General features: G+C 39.4%; 2 non-coding genes across 2 annotated transcripts; one reads left to right on the top strand and one right to left on the bottom strand.

Annotated features, from left to right (window-relative positions):
- Window positions 1-9,647: 9,647 nt before the first annotated feature.
- Window positions 9,648-9,755, top strand: LOC112760486 (small nucleolar RNA R71). Its single transcript, XR_003180924.1, has one exon. It is a non-coding gene; the product is annotated as a small nucleolar RNA R71 (small nucleolar RNA).
- A 13,611-nt stretch (window positions 9,756-23,366) lies between these two features.
- Window positions 23,367-23,470, bottom strand: LOC112760181 (small nucleolar RNA R71). Its single transcript, XR_003180633.1, has one exon. It is a non-coding gene; the product is annotated as a small nucleolar RNA R71 (small nucleolar RNA).
- Window positions 23,471-23,835: the final 365 nt, after the last annotated feature.

Here is a 23,835-nt window from a genome sequence, read left to right as displayed (position 1 = left end):
TCACAGATCCTCAAGAAGGTAGATAGATGTTGATTTGGATCCTCCAATGGTCCTCCTCCAAATGAGCAGTTGTTCTGGACCAATGTGATGAGTTGTGGCTTCAGTTCGAAGTTATTTGCATTGACATTAGGGGTGAGAATGCTGCTTCCACAATGTCTAGCATTTACAAAAGTATAGGAAGCCAATACTCTTCTCTGTTGTGGTGGATTATTAACTCCTCCTCCTGGATTAGATGTATCTCCTTCCATCTCGTGGAATTCTTCGTCTGATTCTTCTTCTCCAACAATACTTTTCCCTCTTTCGGCTCTTCTTAACCTCCTGAGAGTTCTTTCGTCTTGTTCATGAAAATTGAGTATGGTTCTTCTTGTACCTGACATACAAGCAGAACATAAGAGCACACAAACCAGTGACACTTCAATCTACTGCTAGAATGAAGTTTTAGTTAGCTTAAGCAAAAATTCAAACAGTTAGTGGGTTAATCAAAATTAAAGAAAAAGTGCTTGATCTAAATTACCACCTCACTTAATCATTGTCAATCTAATCAATCCCCGGCAACGGCGCCAAAAACTTGATGAGATATTTTGATGAGAAACGAATCTCTCACAAAACATCACACAACTAACCGGCAAGTGTACCGGGTCGTGTCAAGTAATAAAAACTCACGGGAGTGAGGTCGATCCCACAGGGATTGAAGGATTGAGCAATTTTAGTTTAGTGGTTGATTTAGTCAAGCGAATCAAGTGTTGGTTGGGTGATTTATGAATTGCAGAATGTAAATTGCATGAAATTAAAGAGAGCGGGAAAGTAAATTGCTGAAACTTAAAGAACAAGAAATTAAATGGCAGAAACTTAAAGTGCAAGAAATGTAAATTGCGGAATCTTAAAGTGCAAGGAATATAAATTGCTTGAAATATAAAGGGAATTGGGGAATGGATTTGCAGAATTTAAACAAGGAAAAACTAAATTGCATCAAACAGAAGAGGGAAAGGGAATTGGGATTGAACCGGATCTTGAAGCAGTAAAGTAAATGAACAGAAAAAGCAATAAACAGGGAATTGAAATGAGAAATTCAGATCTCAGGACCCAGAGACTAGAAAACTAAGTCTAGATCTCAATGCCTTCCTAGATCAAACAAGAACAATAGCAAGGAAATTGTAAATTGCAAGGAAAAGAGATGAAGAACAATGAACCGTAAATGAAATTCAATTAACAGTAAAGTAAAGAAAACAGAGAGATCCAAGATTGAGATTGAAACAGAATTTCTTCAATTCTCCAATCCAAGATCCAAGACAAATGTAAAATGAAAATTGAAAGCAATGAAAACAAGAAATTAAAGTTCACTCAAGTTCAAAAGCTCTCCGAAAACTATATTGAAAATTCTAAAAGGAAAGCTCCCTAATAACTTGAATTCTATCCTATTTATACACTTTCCAAAATGATCTTCAAGCCTTGAGTTGGGCCTTTGTTCTTGGTGGAATTGGGTTGAAAGAGGCCTTGGTTGATTGCTCTTTGAAGATTGAAGAAGAACCGAAGTGAACCAATTGAACCGGTTTTTGAAGTTGGCCAAAGATGATCTCAACGTTAGGGTCAAAGTTAGGGGTCTAACTTTGACCCTAACTTTTCATATCAGCAAGCTAAATTCCCTGGTTTGGACGTTGGTGCCAACGTTAGGGGTCTAACTTTGACCCTAACGTTGGCAATGCTTGATATTAGTGGCGCCAACGTTAGCCTCCAAGTTAGGGGGCTAACGTTGGCGCAAACGTTGGCCTACTCCCCTTTGTGGTTCATGTGCCAACGTTAGCCTCCAAGTTAGGGGGCTAACGTTGGCGCAAACGTTGGTGCCCAGGGGAGAAATTCTCAAGTTCCAACGTTAGCCTCCAAGTTAGGGGGCTAACGTTGGAGCTAACGTTGGCCACTTCCAGGGAGTGATTTACATGCCCAACGTTAGCCTCCAAGTTAGGGGGCTAACGTTGGGGCTAACTTCATGCAACCCGGTTCAATTCTCACTTATTCCATTGTCCTCTCTTCACTTCTAGCCATTCCTCTTTGCTTCAACCTTTCTCCAAGCCTTCTTCACCTATCATTGATCAACCAAACTAATCAAAGCTTTGCTCAAAATCATGAGGTATTCAATCTTCCACAATATGCAACAATTATAGCTCAAAACCTCATGAAATGGCATGAATTCACATATGGTTGGTTCAATCAAGGGAAACATGAAAATCTACTCAATTAGCTTGCTTGTAGCTCAAGAAAGTTCATAATTCTAATGAAAACTAAAGAAAAAGACTAGCTAAAATGGGCTAGGATGACTTGTCATCAGAGGGGATTAGGGTTTTGAGTAAAAATAGGTCTAGGGGTAGTTTTGTAATTTCAAATAAAAGTAGGGGATAATATAGTAATTGAAACCCAAATTAAATCTAACACAAATTATATATAGAAAATACTATTTACTCATCAATTTTATAATTTATTTTTAATAAAATATCCAAATCAAATAATTAGAATTAATATACTTAATTTCTTCATTTTCTAAAATAGCAGTATTAATATTTAAAATATTACTTATTTAATCTAAATCATATAAAATCTTTCTTATTTCACAACTACCTACTTTACAATTTAAATATATAAAATAACTCAATAATTATAAAATTAGATAAAATCTTAATTTAAATAGCCCAAACTCACCATTTTTTGGATTTCTAGAACTTTAAGTTGTAAATAGAAAGTAATCCATAATTATAGAGTTTGGATGAAAACCTTAATTTATTTCAAATCCAATTAATCAAAACTATCTTTAATTACCTTCAATAAGATAATTTATGAAATTAAAATTGTAAATGAATATATGGTTTGATATTAGTTCAAAATAGGGCTTTTCAAAAGTCTTGGGTCTTACATTCCACCCACCATATAAAAATTTTCATCCTCAAAAATTAAAGTAATACATAAAATAATACATAGCCTTAAATACCTTTTTGAAAAGCAAGAGATCTTAACACATATATACATAAGTTCAAATACCTGATATCCATAAGATTTAAACATAATGGTGAAATATAGTGCAAGGCAAAAGATAAAGATAGGCTCAATACAAACAGGTTATATGGTTTCAAAACCTTACAAAAGCTTGGTGAAACAATATACGGTGCAAGTCAAGATAGGCGTTCACAAAGCAGAGCCATAGTTAATGTGGCAAAAAAGGCTACAAGACAAGTTGGTATTGAAACAATGGATATAGCGTTCCCTCACAGATCTCTTACCCATTCGAAACTTCCACTTCCCAACTCCATCAATCACTTCACAACTCCATAACCGGTCACAAACCTAACATCCGCAGACTCTTCCACGAGAAACAAAACTCCCATAACTTCTCATAACGTTGCACACTTACCGCTTCATGATGACTTACATCATCTACCCTTCTTTCTTGCATAAAGAAGATCATAAAAGAGCATAAATCTCATTTGATCAGTACAATTCATGCATTATTTGATGAATATTATGGTACACTACTTTGAGATGAGTTGTGCTAAATTTCAGGTGAAAAAGGCATCAAAAATGGGTAGAAGACAAACAAGAAGCTGGGCGTGTGAAACTGGCGTGCCACTTAGGAGCAAACGCCATAAAAATGCACTGGCGTGGCACGCTAAGATCTAGGCGTGGCACGCCAGTACTAAATTCCAGAGGGGAGATCCAAGCATGCATGTGGGCGTGGCACGCCAGAGACTGGGCGTGGCATGCTAATACAAAATTCCAGAGAGCAACAATGGAGGAAATGAAAGGGGCGTAGCACGCCAGGTTGGGCGTGGCACGCCTAACCCATCAAATACTATGGGCGTGCCACTTGAGCAAAGGGGCGTGGCACGCCAACTCGCCATTCCAAGAACAACCTCCACTATAGCGTGCCATTTGGTATCGAAGGCGTGGCATGCCAGCTCCAAGAAGTCACTTGGGCGTGCCACTTGAGAACCCAGGCGTGGCACGCCAAGCTTGAAGAGTTCACAAATCCATGGGCGTGCCACTTGAACAGCATGGCATGGCACGCTGGTACATGGTGCACGAAATTGTGATGTCCAGGCTCAAACTATTCCTGGCACGTGAGCAACTTGGTACGCGTAATCGTGATTACACATTCATAATTTGTTACAACTTCGATACAACTAACCAGCAAGTGCACTGGGTCGTCCAAGTAATACCTTACGTGAGTAAGGGTCGAATCCCACGGAGATTGTTGGTATGAAGCAAGCTATGGTCACCTTGCAAATCTCAGTCAGGTGGATATAAAATAATCATGGAGTTTTCGAAAAATAAATAATAGAATAGGGATAGAGATACTTATGTAAATCATTGGTAGGAATTTCAGATAAGCGAATGGAGATGCTTTTCGTTCCTCTGAACCTCTGCTTTCCTACTATCTTCATCCAATCAGTCTCATTCCTTTCTATGGCTGGCTTTATGTGATACATCACCACTGTCAATGGCTACTTTCGGTCATCTCTCGGGAAAATGATCCAATGCCCTGTCACGGCACGGCTAATCGTCTGGAGGCATCACCCTTGCCAATAGCTTCATCTTATCCTCTCAGTGAATAATATGCTCACGCACCCTGTCACGGCACGGCTATTCATCTGTCGGTTCTCGATCATGCTGGAATAGGATTTACTATCCTTTTGCGTCTGTCACTAACGCCCTGCAATCGCGAGTTAGGAGCTCGTCACAGTCATTCAATCATTGAATCCTACTCGGAATACCACTGACAAGGTTTAGACCTTCCGGATTCTCTTGAATGCTGCCATCATTTTGGCTTACGCCACGAAGATTCCGGTTAGGAGATCTAAGAGATATTCATTCTAGCTTATTTCATGTAGAACGGAAGTGTTTGTCAGGCACGTGTTCATAGGGGAGATGGTGATGAGCGTTACACATAATCATCACCTTCATCACATTCTTGGGTGCGAATGGATATCTTAGAAGCGAAATAAGATGAATTGAATAGAAAACAGTAGTACTTGCATTAATCTTTGAGGAACAGTAGAGCTCCACACCTTAATCTATGGAGTGTAGAAACCCTACCGTTAAAAATACATAAGTGAAGGTCCAGGCATGGCCGATATGGCCAGCCCCCAAAACGTGATCAAAGGATCATAAGGTAATCCAAAGATGTCTAATACAATAGTAAAGGGTCCTATTTATAATAAACTAGTTACTAGGGTTTACATGAGTAAGTAATTGATGTATAAATCCACTTCCTGGGCCCACTTGGTGTGTGTTTGGGCTGATCCTGAGTGTTGCATGTGTAGAGGTCCTTCTTGGAGTTGAACGCCAGCTTTTGTGCCAGTTTGGGCGTTCAACTCTGGTTTTGGCTCCTTTTCTGGCGCTGGACGCCAGATTTGGGTAGAAAGCTGGCATTGAACGCCAGTTTACGTCGTCTATTCTTGGCCAAAGTATGGACTATTATATATTTATGGAAAGCCCTAGATGTCTACTTTCCAAAGCAATTGGAAGCGCGCCATTTCGAGTTCTGTAGCTCCAGAAAATCCATTTTGAGTGCAGGGAGGTCAGAATCCAACAACATCAGCAGTCCTTCTTCAACCTCTGAATCTGATTTCTGCTCAAGTCCCTCAATTTCAGCCAGAAAATACCTGAAATCACAGAAAAACACACAATCTCATAGTAAAGTCCAGAAATGTGAATTTAACATAAAAACTGATGAAAACATCCCTAAAAGTAACTAGATTCTACTAAAAACATACTAAAAACAATGTCAAAAAGCGTATAAATTATCCGCTCATCACAACACCAAACTTAAATTGTTGCTTGTCCCCAAGCAACTGAAAATCAAATAGGATAAAAAGAAGAGAATATACTATAAATTCCAAACTATCAATGAAACATAGCTTCAATCATATGAGCTGGACTTATAGCTTTTTGCCTCTTGAATAGTTTTGGCATCTCACTTTATCCATTGAGGTTCAGAATGATTGGCATCTATAGGAACTCAGAGTTCAGATAGTGTTATTGACTCTCCTAGTTCAGTATGATGATTCTTGAACACAGCTATTTTATGAGTCTTGGCCGTGGCCCTAAGCACTTTGTTTTCCAGTATTACCACCGGATACATAAATGCCACAGACACATAATTGGGTGAACCTTTTCAGATTGTGACTCAGCTTTGCTAAAGTCCCCAATTAGAGGTGTCCAGGGTTCTTAAGCACACTCTTTTTTTTGCTTTGGACCTTGACTTTAACCACTCAGTCTCAAGTTTTCACTTGACACCTACACGCCACAAGCACATGGTTAGGGACAGCTTGGTTTAGCCGCTTAGACCAGGATTTTATTCCTTTAGGCCCTCCTATCCACTGATGCTCAAAGCCTTGGGATCCTTTTTATTTTCCCTTGCCTTTTGGTTTTAAGGGTTATTGGCTTTTTCTGCTTGCTTTTCTTTCTATATTTTTTTTTCTATTTTTTCGCCTAAATTTTTTTTTTCTGCAAGCTTTGTTCTTTGCTGCTTTTTCTTGCTTCAAGAATCATTTTTATGATTTTTCAGATTATCAAATAACATGTCTCCTTGTCATCATTCTTTCAAGAGCCAACATATTTAACATTCTCAAACAACAACTTCAAAAGACATATGCACTGTTCAAGCATACATTCAGAAAACAAGAAGCATTGTCACCACATCAATATAATTAAACTAAGTTCAAGGATAAATTTGAAACTCATGTACTTCTTGTTCTTTTGAATTAAAACATTTTTCATTTAAGAGAGGTGATGGATTCATAGGACATTCATAACTTTAAGACAAAGTTACTAACTACTAATGATCATGTAATGAAGACACAAACACAGATAAGCACATAACATAGAAAACGAAAAACAGAAGAAATAAGAACAAGGAATGAATCCACCTTATTGATGGTGGCGTTTCCTTCTTGAGGAACCAATGATGTCCTTGAGCTCTTCTATGTCTCTTCCTTGTCTTTGTTGCTCCTCCTTCATTGCTTTTTAGATCTTCTCTGATTTCATGAAGGATGATGGAGTGCTCTTGATGTTCCACCCTTAGTTGCTTCCAATAATTGTGTGGAAGAAAATGAATCCCCTGAGGTATCTCAGGGATCTCTTGATTTGCAGTCAAATGTTCTACCACTGAGCTATAGACCCTTGATGGAAGCTTTTGTCTTCCCTTTCCTCTTTCTAGAGGTTTCTCTGGCCTTAGGTGCCATCAATGGTTATGGAAAAAACAAAAAAAGCTATGCTTTTACCATACCAAACTTAGAATGTTGCTCGCCCTCGAGCAAAAGAAGAAAGAATAGAAGAATAAGAAGAAGATGTGGAGGAGATGGATGGGAGTGTGTATTCGGCCATATGGGTGGGATTGGGTGGGAGAGAGATGTTGAATTTTGAAGGTAGTGGGTGTATGGATGTGAGTGGTAAATGGAAAACAGAAGGGATGATCATGAATGGAAAGAGACATGATGAGGTAGGTGGGGATCCTGTGGGGTCCACAGATCCTGAGGTGTCAAGGCATTTACATCCCTGCACCAATTTAGGCATGTAAAAATGCCTTTGCACCCAACTCTGGGCGTTCAGCGCCAGGTTGGTGGCCATTTTGGGCGTTCAACGCCCATTTGTGTGCCATTTCTGGCGTTGAACGCCAGAACCATGCCTGTTCTGGCGTTCAGCGCCCAGAAGCTGCCCATTTTGGGCGTTCAGCGCCAGCACCATGCTCTGTTCTGGCGCTGAACGCCAGACAGATGCTCCTCCAGGGTGTGATTTTTCTTCTGCTATTTTTGATTTCATTTTCAATTTTTATATTTATTTTGTGACTCCACATGATCATGAACCTATAAAGACATATAACTAAGAAAAATATAGTTAGATAAATAAACATTGGGTTGCCTCCCAACAAGCGCTTCTTTAATGTCAATAGCTTGACAGTGGGCTCTCATGGAGCCTCACAGATGTGCAGAGCTTTGTTGAGACTCTCCAACACCAAACTTAGAGTTTGGATATGGGAGTTCAACACCAAACTTAGAGTTTGGTTGTGGCCTCCCAACACCAAACTTAGAGTTTGACTGTGGGGGCTCTGGTTGACTCTGCTTTGAGAGATGCTTTTTCTGCTTCCTCTCCATGGTTGCAGAGGGAGATCCTTGAGTTTTAAACACAAGGGAGTCCTCATTCTATTGAAGGACTATTTCACCTCTGTCAACATCAATCACAGCTCTTGCTGCGGCCAGGAAAGGTCTTCCTAGGATGATGGATTCATCCTCTTCCTTTCCAGTATCCAGGACTATGAAATCAGCAGGGATGTAAAGGCATTCAACCTTTACTAACACGTCCTCTACTTGTCCATAAGCCTGTTTTCTTGAATTGTCTGCCATCTCTAATGAGATTTTAGCAGCTTGCACCCCATAGATTCCCAGTTTCTCTATTACAGAGAGGGGCATGAGGTTTATTCCTGAACCAAGGTCACACAGAGCCTTAAAGATCATGGTGCCTATGGTGCAGGGTATTATGAACTTTCCAGGATCCTGTCTCTTCTGAGGCAATGTCAGTTGATCCAGATCACTTAGTTCATTGATGAACAAGGGAGGTTCAACTTCCCAAGTATCAATGCCAAATAATTTGGCATTTAGCTTCATGATTGCACCAAGAAACTTGGCAGTTTGCTCTTCAGTAACATCCTCATTCTCTTCAGAAGAGGAATACTCATCAGAGCTCATGAAGGGCATAAGGAGGTTCAATGGAATCTCTATGGTCTCTAGATGAGCCTCAGAGTCCTTTGGTTCCTCAGAGGGAAGCTCCTTATTGATCACTGGACGTCCCAGGAGGTCTTCCTCCTTGGGATTCACGTCCTCCTCTCCTTCTTTGGGTTCGGCCATGGTGCTTATGTCAATGGCCTTGCACTCTCCTTTTGGATTCTCTTCTGTATTGCTTGGGAGAGTACTAGGAGGGATTTCAGTGATCCTTTTACTCAGCTGGCCCACTTGTGCTTCCAAATTTCTAATGGAAGACCTTGTTTCATTCATAAAACTCACGGTGGCCTTAGATAGATCAGAGACTAAATTTGCTAGATTAGAAGTATTTTGTTCAGAGTTCTCTGTCTGTTGCTGAGTGGATGATGGAAAAGGCTTGCTATTGCTAAACCTGTTTCTTCCACCATTATTAAAGCCTTGTTGAGGCTTTTGATCCTTCCATGAGAAATTTGGATGATTTCTCCATGATGAGTTATAGGTGTTTCCATAAGGTTCACCTAAGTAATTTACCTCTGCTATTGCAGGGTTCTCAGGATCATAAGCTTCTTCTGCATAAGAAGCCTCTTGAGTACTGTTGGATGCAGCTTGCATTCCATGCAGACGCTGAGAAATCATATTAACTTCCTGAGTCAATATTTTGTTCTGAGCCAATATGGCATTCAGAGCATCAACCTCAAGAACTCCCTTCTTCATAGGCGTCCCATTACTCACAGGATTCCTTTCAAAAGTGTACATGAACTGGTTATTAGCAACCATGTCAATGAGTTCTTGAGCTTCTGCAGGCATTTTCTTTAGGTGAATGGATCCACCTGCAGAAGTGTCCAGTGACATCTTTGATAGCTCAGATAAACCATCATAGAATATATCCAGGATGGTCCATTCTGAAAGCATGTCAGAAGGACACTTTTTGGTCAACTGCTTGTATCTTTCCCAAGCTTCATAGAGGGATTCACCTTCTTTCTGTCTGAAGGTTTGAACATCAGCTCTAAGCTTGCTCAGCTTTTGAGGAGGAAAGTACTTAGCTAAGAAAGCCGTGACCAGCTTATCCCAAGAATTCAGGCTGTCTTTGGGTTGAGAATCCAACCATAATCTAGCTCTGTCTCTTACAGCAAAGGGGAAAAGCATGAGCCTGTAGACTTCAGGATCTACTCCATTAGTCTTAACAGTATCACATATCTGCAAGAATTCAGTTAAGAACTGAAAAGGATCTTCAGATGGAAGTCCATAAAACTTGCAGTTCTGCTGCATCAGAGAAACTAATTGAGGTTTCAACTCAAAGTTGTTTGCTCCAATGGCAGGAATGGAGATGCTTCTTCCATGTAAATTGGAATTAGGTGCAGTAAAGTCACCAAGCATCTTCCTTACATTATTATTATTTTCGGCTGCCATCTCCTCTTCCTGTTCAAAAATTTCTGAAAGGTTATCTCTGGATTGTTGTAATTTAGATTCTCTTAATTTTCTTTTCAGAGTCCTTTCAGGTTCTGGATCTGCTTCCACAAGAGTGTTCTTATCCTTGCTCCTGCTCATATGACAAAGAAGAAGGCACAGAAAAATAATAATAATAATAGAGATCCTTTATACCACAGTATAGGGATCCCTATGTGAGTAGAAGAAGAGGGGGAGACAAAGAATGTAATATAATGGAAGAAACACAACTGTGAGGATGGCAGAGATGTGAGGTGAGATGTTAGGATATGAATGAATAAATAGAATAAGATGGGGGAGGGATAATTTTCGAAAATTATTTTGAAAAAGAGTTAGTGATTTTCGAAAATGGTTTTTGAAAATTGTTAGTATTTTTTTCGAAATTTTTTTTTAAATTAAAAATAAAAATAAGAATAATTAGTTAATTAAAAAGAAATTTTTGAAAAAGAGGGAAGATATTTTCGAAAATTAGAGAGAGAGAGTTAGTTAGGTAGTTTTGAAAAAGTTAAGAAACAAACAAAAAGTTAGTTAGTTAGTTGAAACAAATTTTGAAAACCAATTTTGAAAAGATAAGAAGTTAGGAAGTTAGAGAAGATATTTTGAAATCAAATTTTTGAAAAAGATAAGAAGATATTTTTGAAAAGATATGATAGGAATTAGTTTTTGAAAAAGATTTGATTTTTAAAATCTCAATTAATGACTTGATTCACAAGAAATCACAAGATATGATTCTAGAACTTAAAGTTTGAATCTTTCTTAACAAGTAAGTAACAAACTTGAAATTTTTGAATCAAAACATTAATTGTTTATGTTATTTTCGAAAATTTAATACAAAAATAAGAAAAAAATTTTTGAAAAATATTTTTGGAATTTTCGAAAATAACTAAGAATTTTGAAAAAGATTTGATTTTTGAAAAAGATAAGATTTTCAAATTGAAAATTTGATTTGACTCATAAGAAACAACTTTGATTTTTTTTTTTAAATTTTTGAAAAAGTCAACTCAATTTTCGAATTTGATGAGAGAAAAAGGGAAAGATATTTTTTTATTTTTGAAATTTTTATGAAAAACATGAAAATTATGCAATGCATGAAATTTTTAGATCAAAACAATGAATGCATGCAAGAATGCTATGAAGGTCAAGATGAACACCAAGAACACTATGAATGTCAAGATGAACATCATAGACACAATTTTGAAAAATTTTTAATGCAAAGAAAACATGCAAGACACCAAACTTAGAATTCTTTAATGCTTACGCACTAAGAATTCAAGAATGCATATGATAAACATGAAAAGACACAAAACAAAAAATCATCAAGATCAAACAAGAGGACTTACCAAGAACAACTTGAAGATCATGAAGAACACTATGAATGCATGAAATTTTCGAAAAATGCAAGATGCATATGCAAGTGACACCAAACTTATGATATGACTCAAGACTCAAACAAGAAACACAAAAATATTTTTGATTTTTATGATTTTCTAATTTTTTTTTGGATTTTTATTTTATATTTTTCGAAAAATTATTTTGAAAAAGAAAATAAGGATTCCAAAATTTTTAATATGAATTCCAGGAATCTTATGCTCTAAAGCTCCAATCAGAGGGTCAGGCATGGCTTAATAGCCAGCCAAGCTTTAGTATGTAACTCAGACATGACACGCCTGACATTCCTTACATTCAATAGCCAATTGGCTAAGAAAGATAAAGAAGCTCTTCTCTTGAGTATAAGAATTGAGACATGGCTTTACAGCCAGCCAGGCTTCAACATGCTTCATGAAACACTAGAATTCATTCTTAAAAATTCTGAAGCCATAGAATAATTTATTTTTGAAAACATTTTTATTTTAAAATAATTTTTTTTTTTCGAAAACAAAGGAAGAATTTTTGAAAGATTTTTGAAAAATTTTTGAAAACAAAACAAAAAGAAAATTACCTAATCTGAGCAACAAGATGAACCGTCAGTTGTCCAAACTCGAACAATCCCCGGCAACGGCGCCAAAAACTTGGTGCACGAAATTGTGATGTCCAGGCTCAAACTATTCCTGGCACGTGAGCAACTTGGTACGCGTAATCGTGATTACACATTCATAATTTGTCACAACTTCGATACAACTAACCAGCAAGTGCAGTGGGTCGTCCAAGTAATACCTTACGTGAGTAAGGGTCGAATCCCACGGAGATTGTTGGTATGAAGCAAGCTATGGTCACCTTGAAAATCTCAGTCAGGCGGATATAAAATAATCATGGAGTTTTCGAATAATAAATAATAGAATAGGGATAGAGATACTTATGTAAATCATTGGTAGGAATTTCAGATAAGCGAATGGAGATGCTTTTCGTTCCTCTGAACCTCTGCTTTCCTACTATCTTCATCCAATCAGTCTCATTCCTTTCTATGGCTGGCTTTATGTGATACATCACCACTGTCAATGGCTACTTTCGGTCATCTCTCGGGAAAATGATCTAATGCCCTGTCACGGCACGGCTAATCGTCTGGAGGCATCACCCTTGCCAATGGCTTCATCTTATCCTCTCAGTGAATAATATGCTCACGCACCCTGTCACGGCATGGCTATTCATCTGTCGGTTCTCGATCATGCTGGAATAGGATTTACTATCCTTTTGCGTCTGTCACTAACGCCCTGCAATCGCGAGTTAGGAGCTCGTCACAGTCATTCAATCATTGAATCCTACTCGGAATACCATAGACAAGGTTTAGACCTTCCGGATTCTCTTGAATGCCGCCATCATTCTAGCTTACGCCACGAAGATTCCGGTTAGGAGATCTAAGAGATATTCATTCCAGCTTATTTCATGTAGAACGGAAGTGTTTGTCAGGCACGTGTTCATAGGGGAGATGGTGATGAGCGTCACACATAATCATCACCTTCATCACGTTCTTGGGTGCGAATGGATATCTTAAAAGCGAAATAAGATGAATTGAATAGAAAACAGTAGTACTTGCATTAATCTTTGAGGAACAGCAGAGCTCCACACCTTAATCTATGGAGTGTAGAAACTCTACCGTTAAAAATACATAAGTGAAGGTCCAGGCATGGCCGAGATGGCCAGCCCCCAAAACGTGATCAAAGGATCATAAGGTAATCCAAAGATGTCTAATACAATAGTAAAAGGTCCTATTTATAATAAACTAGCTACTAGGGTTTACATGAGTAAGTAATTGATGTATAAATCCACTTCCTGGGCCCACTTGGTATGTGTTTGGGCTGAGCCTGAGTGTTGCACGTGTAGAGGTCCTTCTTGGAGTTGAACGCCAGCTTTTGTGCCAGTATGGGCGTTCAACTCTGGTTTTGGCTCCTTTTCTGGCGCTGGACGCCAGATTTGGGTAGAAAGCTGGCGTTGAACGCCAGTTTACGTCATCTATTCTTGGCCAAAGTATAGACTATTATATATTTCTGGAAAGCTCTGGATGTCTACTTTCCAACGCAATTGGAAGCGCGCCATTTCGGGTTTTGTAGCTCCAGAAAATCCATTTTGAGTACAGGGAGGTCAGAATCCAACAGCATCAACAGTCCTTCTTCAACCTCTGAATCTGATTTCTGCTCAAGTCCCTCAATTTCAGCCAGAAAATACCTGAAATCATAGAAAAATACACAATCTCATAGTAAAGTCCAGAAATGTGAATTTAACATAAAAATTGATGAAAACATCCCTAAAAGTAACTAGATCCTACTAAAAACATACTAAAAATAATGTCAAAAAGCGTATAAATTATCCGTTCATCAGTACAATAATCCAGAGAAAGGGCAGAAGACAATTGAAGACTGGGCGTGCCACTTGGTATCGAAGGCGTGGCACGCCACTCACCATTCTTCACTTAGGCGTGCCGCTTGAGCAACCAGGCGTGGCACGCCAGTGTCATTCAGAGAGCAAAAAAGCATTGGGGCGTGCCACTTGAGTTCGTGGCGTGGCACGCCAAACAGAGGAACCACTCACTCACAAAAGGGGCGTGGCACGCCAGACCCTGGGCGTGCCATGCTAGTGCAACTTTCCAGAGAAGCTTAGCCAAGCATAGAGCAAGGGCGTGGCACACCAGACCCTGGGCGTGGCACGCCAGACCCTGGGCGCACGCTAGTTCAAGTTTTCAGAGGCAAAGAAAAGTGGAAATAGGCAAAGGGCGTGCCACTTGAGTTCGAAGGCATGGCATGCCAAGTTTGATAGAGAGATGAGCGTGCCACTTGAAGGATTGGGCGTGGCATGCCAAGCTAGAAATGAAGGACACGTGACACGCCAGTAAAGCACCAGCCACACGCCAGCTGGGAAGTCACACTTATTGAGTGTTTTCTTTTTCCTCCAAAATGTAATTTTCCTTTTTCACTTTTGTAATTCTTTTATTTTACTAGGAGTAGTATAAATACCCCCAAGGAGTACTGAAGAGGGGGTTAAGCAGTCAGTTTTAGATCCACTTTTACACTTCACTTTTGAGTACTTTTTGAGCTATGAGTAGCTAACTTCCCTCTCATTAAGAGATGGAGCTCTGTTGTACTTGATGGATTGATAATAGTGAAATTCTTCTTCTCTTCATCTTCTCTTTGATTTGCTAGAAGGAATTTCGTTCTTAATGCTTAGTGTCCAATTATCTTGGAAAAGAGATTGAATGCAATTGGGTTTCATGGGAACCTTGGGAAAGGAAACATGAAACCATTCTTGAAATCCCTTCTCACACTTGAGTAAAATCTGGGTTTTGGTGTTTGGATATGTGACATATAATTCTCCCTCTACTTGGACCTATAATGGTGTGTGGTATAATTAGGGACCAAGCATATTTCTCTTTATGAGCAATTAGACCAAGGAATTGGCTATTGATCAAGATCTGAGAGATTGAGTCACCAAGGGATTGCGGCTCAATCAATCATGATTGCCAAGAGGTCAATGAGTTGCATGATTGAAGAGGATATATGCTAGATTTGATCCAAAGAGACAACATCTCCCAATCTCAATGAATTCCCCCATTCTTATCTATCTATTTCTTTACAGCTTAATTTTACATTCAGTAATTCTCCATTCCCATTTACATTCAAGTCATTTATGATTCTGCACTTTACATTCTGTCATTTCTATTTCTGCACTTTATTACTTTTCTTTATATTCTAGTCATTTACATTTATGTCATTTACAATTCTGCACTTCACAATCTTATTGATCCGCTTGACTAATTCATCAATTAATTAAAACTGCTCGAATTTGCCAATCTCTGTGGATACGATCCCACTCCACTGTGGGTTATTACTTGACGATAATTTTGGTGTGCTTGCCAAAAGAACTAATTCACCAATTTTTGAATGGGGTGTGAATTTTAGTCATCAAGTTTTATGGCGCCGTTGCCAGGGATTGGCTTAAATTTGACAATGATTAAATTGATTGGAGAGCTAGATTAAGCAATTTAAATTCCTTGTTATTTTAGTTTCTTTTATTTAGTGCCTTTTATATTTTTTTATTTTATTTTTTTTATTTTGAGTTCTATTTCTTTCTTCTTTGATTATTTTATTCATCATCCATATTTCCACTCTTCTAACTGTTCGATTAATTGCACCACTCACACTAACAACCACTCTAACAAGAGTAATTTCTTCATTCATTTTCTTTCTTGCTTTTTTCCTTGTTGGTTGTATGACAGGTAGAAGAAGCGGAGCTTCAACTTCCTTTGATTCTAAACCTGAGAGGACCTTCCTTAGATTAAGGAGAGAAGCAAGAAGGAAGGGAGTCATTGGTGCTGAGGAAGAGGAAGAGTATTTTGAAACAGACATGGAGAATAATATGGAGAACCACCATGAAGAAGAAGCTCACAACCATGCAAGAGAAGACCCAGTCAATCATGATGGCAAGAAAGGAGAGTCTTAGGCTCCTACATCAACCCAAACCCAAGAAATTATGGCAGAAGCATCCTAAAGCCAACAATTCATGCCAATAATTTTGAGCTGAAGCCTCAGCTCATCACACTTGTTCAGAATAATTGCTCATATGGAGGAAGTGCCCAAGAAGACCCTAATCAATATCTCAGCACATTCTTGAGGATATGTGATACTGTAAAGTCCAACGGGGTACACCCCGACATCTACAAACTACTCTTGTTCCCTTTCTCACTCAGAGATAAGGCAGCAAAGTGGTTGGAATCATTCCCCAAGGATAGCCTAACTACATGGGAGGAGGTCGTGAACAAATTCCTTGCAAGATTTTACCCTCCACAAAGAATCAACAGGCTGAGAGCTGAGGTGCAAACCTTCAGACAACAAGATGGAGAAACACTCTATGAGGCATGGGAGAGATTCAAAGATCTGACAAGAAGATGCCCACCCTAAATGTTCATTGAGTGGGTACAACTACATATCTTTTATAAGGGACTATCGTTTGAAGCAAAGAAGAGGCCATAGATGTCATCGAGACTGTAGCTGAAAATAAGTATTTTTATGCTTCAGAAAGGACTCAGAAGAAGGGAGTGCTAGAACTCAACTCTGTAGATGCTTTGTTAGCTCAGAACAAGGCAATTACAGCTCAAATAGCAGCTCTAACCAAGAGAATAGAGGCCAATCAAGCCTCAGTCATTCAAGACCAAACTCCTCAACAAGAAGGGAATGTACCAGAATCTGAAGGTGACTGGGAACAAGCTAATTATGTGAACAATTCATCCAGACCACCATATGACCTACACTCTAAGACTTACAACCCAGGTTGGAGGAACCACCCAAACTTTGGGTGGGGAAATCAACAAAACCATAACCAGGACCACAACAAGCCTTATTCATCAAATCAGCATTCCAACCACAACCCCAACCATCAAATAGGGAACCATAGACCCTACCATAACTCACAAAACACATCATACCATACTAACCAACCCATACACAACAACCTCAATCAAGATGCATCATCCTCAACTATGCAACCATGTGAAATCAAGAGCAACTTTGAGAAGATGGAGGCTGCAATAGCACAACTGTCATCACAGATTACCGGGGCAGTCTCCACCCTCATAGACCGACAAGCACAAACTAAAAGAAGGATATACGCTAATCAAGAAGAATACAGGTCAAATCTAAAAAATCATGGCGCAGCAATCTCAAAGTTAGAAGCACAAGTGGGGATTTTATCCAAGCGAATCCCACTTCCTACACACACATTTCCCAGTGATACCATGGCTAACCCAAGAGGGGAATGCAAAGCCATTACTCTAAGAAGTGGGAAGGTTGTAAAAGAAGGAACCCCAAGCAAAGACAATCATGAAGAAGCTGCAGCAAAGCATGGGAACAAGGATGAAGGGGAGATCCCTACTCCACCTCCACTAAAACCAGTCTTGAAGCCTTATGTGCCAAAGGCACCATACCTACAAAGACTGGGAAAAGATGGAAAGGATGGCTGGTTCTCTAAGTTTCTAGAGATCTTCAAAAAGCTCCAAATCAACATACCATTTGCTGAGGCATTAGAACAAATGCCACTCTATGCCAAATTTTTGAAGGAGCTTATAACCGAAAAGAGGAAATGGGAGGCAAAAAAAACCATAGTATTGACTGAGGAATGCAGCGCCATCATACAGAAGAAGCTGCCTCAAAAGCTGAAAGACCCAGGGAGTTTCCAAATCCTGTGCATCATAGGAGACATCACCATTGAGAAAGCTTTGTGTGATTTGGGAGCTAGCATAAATCTTATGTCCCTAACCATGATGAGAAAGATGAAGATTGAGGAAGCCAAGCCAACAAGAATGGCACTCCAATTGGCTGACAGAACATTTAAGTTTCCACATGGGGTGGTGGAAGACTTGCTAGTGAAAGTAGGAGAATTCATTTTTTCTGCTGATTTCGTTGTGTTGGACATGGAAGAAGAGGCCAACACGTCAATTATCCTAGGAAGACCATTCCTAGCTACTGCTGGAGCCATCATTGATGTGCAAAAAAGGGAACTAGTCTTGAGGTTGCATGAAGGGAAAATGGTCTTCAACGTCTTTAAAGCAATGGGTTACCCCAAGGAATCCATAGGAGAATGCATGCTGGTAGACACCATGGAACAGATAGTTCAAGAAGTCTTGGAAGAAGAACAATGTGGAGGAATGATGAGCGGATAATTTATACGCTTTTTGGCATTATTTTTAGTATGTTTTTAGTATACTTTAGTTAGTTTTTGTTATGTTTTTATTAGTTTTTAAATAAAAATCACATTTTTGGACTTTACTATGAGTTTGTGTATTTTTCTGTGATTTCAGGTATTTTCTGGCTGAAATTGTGGGACCTGAGCAAAAATCTGATTTAGAGGCTGACAAAGGACTGTAGATGCTATTGGATTCTGACCTCTCTGCACTCGAAGTGGATTTTCTGGAGCTACAGAAGGCCGATTGGCACGCTCTCAATTGCGTTGGAAAGTAGACATCCTGTGCTTTCCAGCAATAAATAATAGTTCATACTTTGCCCAAGATTTGATGGCCCAAAATGGCGTTGCAAGTCAGCATAGAAATTCTGGCGTCAAAACGCCAGAACTGGCATAAAAACTGGAGTTAAACGCCCAAACTGGCACAAAAGCTGGCGTTTAACTCCAAGAAAAGTCTCTACACGTGAAAGCTTCAATGCTCAGCCCAAGCACACACCAAGTGGGCCCGGAAGAAGATTTATGCATTAATTACCTATTTCTGTAAACCCTAGGCTACTAGTTCTCTATAAATAGGACCTTTTGCTATTTTATTTTTATCTTGGTTCTTCTGGTTCCCCCTCTGGGGCCGAAGCCAATGAACACCTTTATTAATTTTGTATTTTCAATGGTGGAGTTTCTACACACCATAGATTTAGGTGTGGAGCTCTGTTGTTCTTCATGAATTAATATAATTACTATTGTTCTTCTATTCAATTCACGCATGCTTCTTCTCTAAGATATTCATTCGTTCTTTAACTTGATGAATGTGATGATCCGTGACACTCATCATCATTCTCACCTATGAACATGTGCCTGACAACCACCTCTGTTCTACTAGCAATGGCTTGAATGCGTATCTCTTGGGTTTCTAATCTAAGATTGGAACCTTTGTGGTATAGGCTAGAATTATTGGCAGTCATTCTTGAGATCCGGAAAGTCTAAACCTTGTCTGTGGTATTCTGAGTAGGATTTGGGAAGGGATGACTGTGACGAGCTTCAAACTCGCGATTGTTGGGCGTGTGACAGACGCAAAAGGATCAATGGATCCTATTCCAACATAATCGAGAACCGACAGATGATTAGCCGTGCGGTGACAGCGCATTTGGAACATTTTCACTGAGAGGACGGGAAGTAGCCATTGACAACGGTGATGCCCAACATAAAGCTTGCCATGGAAGGGAGTATGAATGATTGGATGAAGGCAATAGGAAAGCAGAGGTTCAAGGGGAACAAAGCATCTTCATACGCTTATCTGAAATTTCTACCAATAAATTACATAAGTATCTCTATCTTTATCTTATTTTATGTTTTATTCATCTTTTAATTATCAATCCTCCATAACCATTTGAATCTGCCTGACTGAGATTTAAAAGATGACCATAGCTTGCTTCAAGCCGACAGTCTCCGTGGGATCGACCCTTACTCACGTAAGGTTTATTACTTGGACGACCCAGTGCACTTGCTGGTTAGTTGTGCAGAGTTGTGTTAAAGAGTTGAGGTTACAATTGTGCGTACCAAGTTGTTGGCACCATTGATGATCACAATTTCTTGCACCAAAGAACCATTGAGCTGGAACAAGCATCAGATGGAGAACCACCACAAGCAACTATGAGAAACTCAATCATGCCAACCACCACAGACAACAAAGATGCAGAGTCACCAAAAATAGAGCTAAAAACCTTACCACCCAGCTTGAAATATGCATATCTGGGTGCTAACAACACTCACCCAGTGATCATAAATTCAATTCTGAGTAAGGAACAAGAAGAGGAGCTTATCCAAGTGCTGAGACAACACAAGGATGCCATAGGCTGGACACTTGCAGATTTAAAAGGGATCAGTCCTTCAATGTGTATGCATAAAATCTTTGATGCCAGGGCATCTTGGCCAGTTTCACTGACCTTTTCTTTACTGTTTTTAGGTTAGTTTCATGCATTTCCTTAGGAAATAAGCTAGTTTTAGGTAGATATTCACTTACACCTTGATTCAAGCATACATTGTGCATTTTACATTATTTCATGAGGATTTTGCATAAGTTTAGTGACAAATTGTATGTTGCATTGCCCATGACTTGGACTAGAACTTTGATGCACTCTATTGCTTGATTTCAGGACCAAAGGAAGCAAGGAAAGGGAGGAAACTTGCAAGATTAATGAGAAAAGTGATTGCCAATGACACTCTCAAAGCCATCATTGCCCACGTTACGAGTCACGTTAACTAAGTTAACGTGAACTCTAACGTGGAAAAGGGAAGTTGAGCCAACGTTAGTGACACTTAACATTGTCGCTAACGTTGGCAAACACTCATGAGTGGCCACGTTAGAGCCCACGTTAACCTAGTTAACGTGACCTCTAACGTTAAAAGGGGAAGAGAAGCCAACGTTAGTGACATTCAACATTGTCACTAACGTTGGCCTAAGGATGCAACACACCACGTTAACTCCCACATTAACTTGGTTAACGTGGGAGCTAACGTAAGAAGTGAGAGTTGTCGACAACGTTAGTGACACTCAACATTGTCACTAACGTTGGAAGCAACCACACAACCCCCAAGGAGCCACGTTAACTTCCACGTTAACTTAGTTAACATGGAAGCTAACGATGAGGAATGAATGATGAGCCAACATTAGTGACACTCAACATTGTCACTAACGTTGGGATGGCTAAGAATGGCCACGTTAACCTAGTTAACGTGGACTTTAACGTGAGATCTAGGGGCACATTGGAACGTTAGTGACAATGTTGAGTGTCACTAACGTTCTCGAAGGTTGGCAAGGCCACGTTAGAAGCCACGTTAACCTAGTTAACGTGGGCTTTAACGTGAAGCAAAAAGGGGCACACTAGAACGTTAGTGACAATGTTGAGTGTCACTAACATTCTCAAAGGTTGGCAAGGCCACGTTAGAAGCCACGTTAACCTAGTTAACGTGGGATCTAACATGAGGCAAAGGGGTACATTGGAACGTTAGTGAAAATGTTAAGTGTCACTAACGTTCCCGAACTTATACTTTCACTAAATGATTAACACCCCTTACGCCCTGAGCTGAAGTCTCTGCCCACTTAACACTTTCTCTCTGCAAGTAAAGCCAAGCCCAAATGAAGAAAAGAACTGCTTCAAGCTCAAGATCCAAAGGCCCAAGACTTGAAGAGCAAACTAGAAGCTGAGAAGAGTAGTATATATAGGAGTAGCTTTGAATTGTAAAAGAGAGTTTTGAGGAGGCTGGAAGAGGAGAACTACTCTTTGTATTTTACTTTCTCTGCATTTTCTAGTTTTATGATGTATTCTCCATCTTTGTTTTCATTTTCTAGAGCTATGAACAACTAAACCCCTTTCATTGGGTTAAGGAGCTCTGTTGTAATTTGATGGATCAATACTAATTTTCATTATTCTTCTTCTATCTTATCTCTTGATTTTACTTGAAAGCTTTCGATCTTCATCCAATTGAGTAGTTATCTTGGAAGAGAAGCTATTCAAACTTGGATCTCTTTTGAACCTTGAAAGAGGAATGAAGATATCAAGCTAGAAATGCTTTCTCATGCTGGACCAAATTGGGTTTGGATGGGTATGTGACTATAACCCTCTCAATACTTGATTTGGGAAATGCATGTGGTATAATCAGTGACCATACTTCATCTCTTCTCATGAGCAATTGACCAAGGAATTGGCTATTGATCAAGATTTGAGAGATTGAATTGCAAAAAATTGTAATTCAATCACTTAAGATTGCCAAGGAGATCAATAAGTGCATTGATTGAGGAAGAGATGAAAATGAACTTGATCCGGAGAATTGCAACATCTCCTAAGCCCAATACTCCCCATCTCTGATCTTACCCATTCTCTTTAATTTCTACCATTTACTTTTATGAGCAAATCCCCCATTCCCATTTACAATTCTGCAATTTATTTTCAGTCATTTACTTCCAATCCTTTAATCCTAGCATTTACTTTTCTGTTATTTACATTCCTGCCATTTTATTTTCTGCAACTCTCAACCAAAATTCTGGATTCGCTCAACTAGAACATTCTTCTAATTAAAGTTGCTTGATCAATCAATCCCTGTGGGATTCGACCTCACTCTATTGTGAGTATTTACTTGACGACAAATTCGGTACACTTGCCGAAGGGAGATTTGTTGTGAGACAAGTTTTCCGTGCATCAAGTTTAAGGCGCCGTTGGCGGGGATTGATTGTGCATCAACAATGATTAAATTGGAAGATCACTAGATTGAGCATTTTTATTTTGTGAATTTCATTTTTTGTTTTAGTGATTTACTTTTTGTTTTAGTTAAACTTCTTCCCTTCCCCGTCTACTCTTTTGTTCTTCTTTGTTATTTTTAATTCTGTTTGGTAACCCACTAACTGTTTGATATATTGCATCCCCCACAACTAACAGTAATTCTGACACAAATACTTTCTGCACCTATCTTTTCTTGCTTGCACTTGATGGTTGTATGACAGGAAGAAGAAGCGGGGCTTCAACTTCCTTCGATTCTGAACCTGAGAGGACCTTCCTTAGATTAAGGACGGAGGCAAGAGGAAAGAAAGTGGTTGGTGCTGAGGAAGAAGAGGAATTCTTTGAAACAAACATGGAAGACAACATGGAAAACCATCATGAAGAAGAAGATCACAACCATGGGGGAGGAGGTAGAGCAAATCATACTGGGGAGGATAGAAGAGTTTTGGGCTCTTACATCAAACCAAACCCAGGCAATTGTGGAAGTAGCATCCAAAAGCCAACAATCCATGCCAACAACTTTGAACTTAAACCACAGCTCATCACCCTTGTTCAGAACAACTGTTCGTTTGGAGGAAGTGTTTAAGAAGACCCCAATCAACATTTAACCACCTTCCTGAGAATATGTGACACAGTGAAGTCTAATGGTGTTCATCCTGACGCCTATAGACTGCTCTTATTTCCATTCTCACTCAGGGACAAGGCAGCCAAATGGCTGGAATCTTTCCCAAGGGAAAGCTTGACAACTTGGGAAGACGTGGTGAACAAATTCTTAGCAAGATTTTACCCTCCTCAACAAATCAATAGGCTGAGAGCTGAGGTCTAAACTTTCAGGAAACAAGATGGTGAGACTCTATATGAAGCATGGGAGAGGTTCAAGGACTTAACAAGGAGGTGTCCACCTGACATGTTCAACGAATAGGTGCAGCTGCACATTTTCTATGAAGGGCTTTCTTATGAGTCAAAGAAGGCCGTAGACCATTCATCTGGAGGATCTTTGAACAAGAAGAAGACCATTGAGGAAGCCATAGATGTTATTGAAACAGTAGCAGAGAACGACTACTTCTATGCTTCCGAAAGAGGGAACACAAGAGGAGTAATGGAGCTAAACAATGTAGATGCTCTGTTGGCCCAAAACAAGCTCATTACCCAGCAGCTGGCTGACCTCACCAAGAAGATGGAGATGAACCAAGTAGCAGCAATCTCCACTTCATCAACAATCCAAGAAGGAATGAATGAAGAAGCAGAGGTGAGTCAGGAGCAAGCCAACTACA

This window comes from Arachis hypogaea, chromosome 16 (genome assembly GCF_003086295.3).
Source record: "Arachis hypogaea cultivar Tifrunner chromosome 16, arahy.Tifrunner.gnm2.J5K5, whole genome shotgun sequence".
Taxonomy (NCBI): Eukaryota; Viridiplantae; Streptophyta; class Magnoliopsida; order Fabales; family Fabaceae; genus Arachis; species Arachis hypogaea.
This window is presented reverse-complemented; position numbering and strand designations above follow the sequence as displayed.